Raw genomic sequence first — 7,932 nt, forward strand, 5'->3', positions numbered from 1 at the left:
TAGGGGAGTGTTCCCAACTTCCAGAACATTGACATCTTTTTACATTATTTACAGTGGCTGCTGCTGGCGGGAAAAAAAATCGTCTTTGAAGGGGGCGTGGGAGGCGGCATGTAGTATTTCTGTCAGGCTGTGGGAAAAAAAACAAGAACATCACATTGTTTGATTTTTAAAGAATTTATTTGCAAATCATGGTGGAAAATAAGTATTTGGTCAATACCAAAAGTTCATCTCAATACTTTGTTATGTACCCTTTGTTGGCAATAACGGAGGCCAAAGGTTTTCTGTAACTCTTCACAAGCTTTTCACACACTGTTGCTGGTATTTTGGCCCATTCCTCCATCTAGAGCAGTGTTGTTTTGGGGCTGTCGTTGGGCAACACTGATTTTTAACTCCCTCCACAGATTTTGTATGGGGTTGAAATATGGTGACTGGCTAGGCCACTCCAGGACCTTGAAATGCTTCTTACGAAGCCACTCCTTTGTTGCCCTTGGCTGTGTGTTTGGGATCATTGTCATGCTGAAAGACCCAGCCACGTCCCATCTTCAATGCCCTTGCTGACGGAAGGAGATTTTCACTCAAAATTTCTCAATACGTGGCCCCATTCATTCTTTCCTTTACACAGATCAGTGGTCCTGGTCCCTTTGCGGAAAAACAGCCCCAAAGCATGATGTTTCCACCCTCATGCTTCTCAGTGGGTATGGTGTTCTTCGGATGCAATTCAGTATTCTTTCTCCTCCAAACACGAGAACCTGTGTTTCTACCAAAAAGTTCTATTTTGGTTTCATCTGACCATAACACAAATTTCAAAAGGTTCAGATACTTTTTCATACTACTGTATGGAGGTCTTTCTTTGGCCATATTGATGGTATTTCTAGCTCCGTCTGCCAGTTTGGGTCCTTGTTCCCTCGGATCTCCTCGAGTGCTATAAAGCTGTCCGTGTAATGTTCGTTGAATGTCTGCATTGGCATGTGCGACCAATTGACTGCATTATATTTATTCATGAAATCTGTTTTGGCGCTGGGTTTTGTCGGCCTTATTGCCTTTATCAGGGAGTCCACCAACGTTTAATGTGTTTGGGAAGACGATTGTGGAGTACTTCTGCTATTAGGCAGAGGGAGATTTTAGCTAACGGAACAGGGAGGGGTCTGCTCTCCCTGACTGTCACTAAAAATCCCCTCTTTGCACTCATTCTCTTTAGGAATTGACCTATCGCCTTGTGGCTGTCTGTGGGTTAATCCTCCAAACCAAACAGTCGCCTTAATCCCCACTCCTGCTCGTTCGATGTTTGCTTTCTCTATAATCAGCTTCAAGACACCCAGTACGTGGAGGTTATTGTCCCGAGTGCTGTTTTACTGGCGTGAATGAGTGGCTTCCTGTGTATAAATGCATCGTCGCTTATAGCAGGGGTCCCCAAACTATGGCCAGCGGGCCGGATATGGCTCGCCTCCACATTTGGTCCGGCCCCCTGAACAAAATTTTATTTTATATCATTTTTCCCCAATAGTGTTATTTATTTCCTGGCTTTTTTCTGTGGAGAACCCAGAGAGCGTTATTTGGTTATTATCTATTTAATTAATAGTGTTATTATTATTATATTATTATTATATTATATTATATTTAGGGCTGCAGCTATCGATTATTTTAGTAGTCGATTAATCGATAAACCAATAATCTTTTTTACAATGCTCTTAACAAATGGTTCAGACACTAAATATACCTATAAATTACGAATGCGTTAAAAAAAACATTAGCTCAAACAAAATTTAGCTCAAGTTGGTCTTAACAGAGAGCACCTGGATTCAGCCATGTGAATTGAGGCAGACTAGAAGGTAGTGTATCCACCCAAATAAATAAAACTGAATGCAAACACTTTCAAAATAAACCATTTCAACGTCACTTTAATTAAACGAATACTCGAAACAGCAAAATTTAATTCGAATATTTTTTTCTAATCGAATACTCGAGTTTATCGATTAATCGTTGCAGCACTAATTATATTATATTTAGGGCTGTCAAACGATTAAAATTTTTAATCGAGTTAATCACAGCTTAAAAATTAATTAATTGTAATTCATCGCAATTCAAACCATCTATAAAATATGCCATATTTTTTCTGTAAATTATTGTTGGAATGGAAAGATAAGACACAAGACGGATATATACATTCAACATACTGTACATAAGTACTGTATTTGTTTATGATAACAATAAATCAACAAGATGGAATTAACATTATTAACATTCTGTTAAAGCGATCCATGGATAGAAAGACTTGTAGTTCTTAAAAGATAAACGTTAGTACAAGTTACAGAAATTTGATATTAAAACCCCTCTTCATGTTTTCGTTTTTGAAAATTTGTAAAATTTTCAGACAAAAAATAAACTAGTAGCTCGCCATTGTTGATGTCAATAATTACACAATGCTCGTGGTGCTGAAACCCATAAAATCAGTCGCACCCAAGCGCCAGCAGAGGGCGACAAAAGACCAAAAAACACAAGTAACAAATGGACATGACACTGTGCTGTCATTTTAATCTGTTTGAGCGGGGCGTGTGCATTAAATGCATCAAGTATTTTAACGTGATTAATTTAGACAAAATTAATTCCCGTGCGTTAACGCGATCATTTTGACAGCCCTAATAATATTATATTATACTATATTTTATTTTATTTTGTTCCGTGAAGAATCCAGAAAGAGTTATTTGATTGTGGCTTTCTGAAAAACAATACATTTCTACATTTAGGCACTCCTGTAATCGTCACATCTTTTCTGTTACAAACAGACCCCCACATGCTGCTATCCGTCTCACTGGCGTGTGTTTGGCCAGCATGGTCTGGTGAACACACAACCATCAGGGTACGTTTAAGGGGGATTGCCACCATACAGGGAGGGATTAGACGCTCAAACCAAAGCTGCACTGGCAGGAGCCCAGAATTAGCATTCAGCAGGCTAGAGGTGTGCTGAAGCCATGGGGAACTCTTCCTGGTCACAGTCTGTGGATGAAAGTAATTGCTGGTGGAGGACAACATGCAGAGGTTGGTGGAATGCACGACATTCCGGGCAGCTGCTTTTGCCCACTTGGCCTCGATGTCAAATATACAGCACCTCTAAGCTCTGACTAACGTGAAGCTTATAGCTGGCACATGATTGATGGACACATCTTGACACATACAATCGCTATAGTGCAACTAATGAACATAAATTCAGAGTTAATGCTATGACAAAAAGGCTAGTGTTTGTAAGGGAAGAGTTGGCCCACAAATCAAGTTTCTTTTTTTCTTTTCAACACTTGCTGTTTTTAATGCCACTAATCCTATTCAGGGTTGCGAGAAAGCCGGAAAGCTGACTTTTGTCTCCCCGACAATTTACTGGCAACCTGTATTGTCTTGACCCAAACTAACATTCACGTTTACTCAACTGGAATAGATCGTCGATGTCAACATTGTGTATCATTGCACCCGTGAAGTTGTTGAAGAGGTTTAAAATGCAATTTTAATAGGATGTTTTTTTCCTTTTTAAAATCCTGTTAGACAAATTCAAAAGATACTGACTGGCCTTCAGCAGCACTTTTAAGATTTTCTATTACATTAAACCACCACCAGGTGGTATCCTAAACTAACAATTCTGATAATATCGTCCCTACAAGCTGATGGGTTGATTCTCTTCTTTTTATAATGCTAAAACAGAAGAAGACTGATGAATCTTGTCATATTAGTTTACTATTTGCTTTTCATATTGAAAAAGTATAATGCCAAATACATGTTTCTTGTCTTTTTAAAACATGAAAAACATGAGTACGAATTAGTGCTGCAACGATTAATCGATTAACTCGAGTATTCGATTAGAAAAAAAATATTCAAATTAAATTTTGTTGCTTCGAGTATTCGTTTAAAGTGGCGTTGTAATAGTTTATTTTGGAAGTGTTTGCATTTAGTTTTATTGATTTGGTTGGATACACTGCTTTCTGCTCTGCCTCTTTTCATATGGCTGAATCCAACTGCTCCCTGTTAAGACCAACATAAACTAAGTTTTTGTTTGAGCTAATGTTTTTTCATGCATTCATAATTTAGTTCATAGTTATATTTAGCCGTTTTTTGTGGGAATACAGTATGTGTCTGAAAAATTTGTTAAGAGCACTGTAAAAAAACCAAAAAACTTTAGCATTTTATAGCATTTAAGCTAGCGGACTTTTTCTTTGTAAGTTAGCCGAATGTTCTTTTGTTGTACATAGATCCTCATTTAAAAAAAAAATCTATACCGTTTGAGGCTCAGCTCAGGTATTTTAATTTTTCATGTTCCTTATCCGATTACTCGAACTAACTAGTCCACCGATTAATCGACTACTAATATGGAGACACCCATGTTATTTTGGTTGGCTATGTGTGAGCATGTAGGTGGAACTAACTAAATACACGTGTGTACGCAAGGGCACAGGTAAAGAGGTCAAAATGACCCAGACACTTCAGTTATGCAACGCTGCGGCCATGGAAGATGTCCTCGAATGGAAAATTGTCCTCGAAAGTCTAGACGAAAGTCTAGATGTCAGGTGCCGAAGACGTCCCGGAAGGTCTAGTTACGCAATGATGCGGCCATGAAGCAAGGCAGTTGTCACCCCGACCCTTTTTAACACTTTGTAACACTTAAACATTATACCTAGTATAGCAAGCAATAATCATTTACTGGTTATATCAAATAAGAAAAAACATGGCAATATGTACTGTGTATGGTATATATGAGCACAAGCAAATATTCAATCAATTAAGCAAATATTCAAATAACCCTCGATAATTACCTCAACACATTCCATGTCAGGAAGTCTAGGCACATTGTTTGCATCCTGATTAGCGTCTGGCTAATAAGATAAAATTCCAATATCTTCTTCCTCCAACTCTTCAAAATCTTGGATCTCCTCCCTTGTGCTTGATCTATCGCTTATATCGCTGTTTGAATCATTGTTTGAAGGGCTTTGTATGGCGGCCGTATGTATGGAGGTGCCATCGCGTTCCCGGTGTGACGTATCACTTCCGGGTTTGTCCCCTTTCAGGCTGGAACTTCGGAAACGCCATTTTTTTGTCAAATATACAACATATAAATTATTTTTTCATGCTTTATTTGTTCGACAATGTTTAATTACTTTACTTGTGACCCTATTTGGCATGTGAAGAAATGACTTCACATTACTGCTTTTATTTTGCAAATCATTGAAAAAAATACAATTTTTAATGAAAATCAGTTTTTGTATGTGTTATAGAAATAACTGCTAAAACAGGTTTCTTTGCATTTCAGTAGTTTTAGGAGGTTTGACCCCCGCTCCCCCCAAAATGAAAATAAATACAATTTCTGCCTCCGTGGCGACCTTCACGTCGGGGAGTTCCGGCAAGAAATTTTAGCCACTTTCACCCCTTACTGAAAGAAGTAATCAGATTATAGTAACGCATTACTAACGCGTTACTGACAACACTGTCCGTCATATGGCGGAAAACACTAAGGTGACTTGAAGTTCCGCTCTGAGATCCTCAATTTGGCCAACTTTCAAAATTGTCCGATATGCATGTGTGATACATCATTGGAAAGCTTAAAATCTCAGTTTTCTGGGGGAAGAAAAATTTTGAACAGGAGGACATTTAAAAAAAAAAAAAAATGTTTTTTAAACAGCAAAACCCTAATTGGAGGCGAGAGCACGCAAGAGCAGAATTAAAGACGCCACCATTTTAACGAGATATTATCGCGTGCTTACCTTGTTTCGATCCAAAACTCCATGTAGCATGTATCACCGAGTGTCAAGACACAGCTGTGAATGGCCACAGCCGGATTTTTATTTTATTTTATGGGTGAAATATGGTGATATAACAAGGGTCACGATGCAGAAATCGCAGACAACAAGGAGTGGTTGAGATTTTCTTTTTCATATAGTTACCTTTTAAATGTTATTTTTCAATTTTTTTTTTGTTTGGATGGATTATTTATCATCTAACATATTGGGGAAAATGCGACAGTAACATAAAAAATACAATTAAGCGGCAGTTATGAGGTAGATATCCGTGACTTTTTTTACAGACGTCAAATTTTTCGTTGTGACGTAATTCGTTTAAAAGTTAAAAATATGCGAGTAAATATATATATATATTTTTTTTTTTAACAAAAATATAGACATCATTTAATGATTCTAAGCTAAAAATGACAGACATTTTGAAGAATAAATATGATTACTTACCTTCTTTTTATGGCTAGGTTGAAACAAAAGCGGTTCCGCGACGTCTGTAAACGGGGGTTTTCAGGGTAAAACGGACGGATTAAAAATAGTTCGGAGGCTTAGTGCGCCATGAATCTGCTATGGCAGCATATACAGTGCCTTGCAAAAGTATTCGGCCCCCTTGAACCTTGCAACCTTTCGCCACATTTCAGGCTTCAAACATAAAGATATAAAATTTTAATTTTTTGTCAAGAATCAACAACAAGTGGGACACAATTGTGAAGTGGAACAAAATTTATTGGATAATGTAAACTTTTTTAACAAATAAAAAACTGAAAAGTGGGGCGTGCAATATTATTCGGCCCCCTTGCGTTAATACTTTGTAGCGCCACCTTTTGCTCCAATTACAGCTGCAAGTCGCTTGGGGTATGTTTCTATCAGTTTTGCACATGGAGAGACTGACATTCTTGCCCATTCTTCCTTGCAAAACAGCTCGAGCTCAGTGAGGTTGGATGGAGAGTGTTTGTGAACAGCAGTCTTCAGCTCTTTCCACAGATTCTCCATTGGATTCAGGTCTGGACTTTGACTTGGCCATTCTAACACCTGGATACGTTTATTTTTGAACCATTCCATTGTAGATTTGGCTTTATGTTTTGGATCATTGTCCTGTTGGAAGATAAATCTCCGTCCCAGTCTCAGGTCTTGTGCAGATACCAACAGGTTTTTTTCCAGAATGTTCCTGTATTTGGCTGCATCCATCTTCCCGTCAATTTTAACCATCTTCCCTGTCCCTGCTGAAGAAAAGCAGGCCCAAACCATGATGCTGCCACCACCATGTTTGACAGTGGGGATATCGTTTTGCATTGTGGCCAAAAAGTTCAATTTTGGTTTCATCTGACCAGAGCACCTTCTTCCACATGTTTGCTGTGTCTCTGTCAAGTTCAAAAATAGATCCTTAGGTAGACATTGTAAAATTACCCAAAAATAAGGAGAGAAGACACTCAGTTTTCTTGGCCAAGGAGGTCAAACATGTGACTCGTGAGTCACCAAGATTGATCTAAAGGACAAAGAACCTCCTTGGTATTTTATTTAGGGGTTTTCCCTGAACAAGATTGAGGCCGCCCTAAAGGGGAAGGGGAAAGCAAGCTGGCGACACCCATGTGGTTTTCGATTGGATATGTGTGTGCATGTAGGTGGAATTAAGTGATACACGTGTGTGGAGCAAGAGCTTATGTAAACAATCAAAACAATCATATAAACAGTCAAAATAATGCAGACACTTTTAGTTATGCAACGTTAAACAATCAGCAAAATAGTCCAAACACTTCCAGTTATGCACCGCTGTGGCCCTGGAAGATGTCCTCGGATGGAAAATTGTCCTCGAAGGGCTAGGCGAAAGTCCAAACCTCAGGTGCTGAGGATGCCTGGAAGGTCTAGTTACGCAACGACGCGGCCATGAAGCCACCCCGACCCTCTTTTACTCTTTGTAACACTTAAGCATTATACTACAATCTGATATAGCAAGCAATAATCATTTACTGGTTATATACGTAAGAAAAATATGGCAATATGTATTATTTATGGTATATATGAGCACAAGCAAATCTAGAAGTAAGAAGAATATGGCAATATGTATTATTTATGGTATATATGAGCACAAGCAAATATTCAATCAACCAACCAAGCAAACATTTAATAAATCAAACCCCGATAATTATCTCAACAGTCTCCCAGGTGG

The sequence above is a fragment of the Corythoichthys intestinalis genome, chromosome 2, assembly GCF_030265065.1.
Source record: "Corythoichthys intestinalis isolate RoL2023-P3 chromosome 2, ASM3026506v1, whole genome shotgun sequence".
Classification (NCBI taxonomy): Eukaryota; Metazoa; Chordata; class Actinopteri; order Syngnathiformes; family Syngnathidae; genus Corythoichthys; species Corythoichthys intestinalis.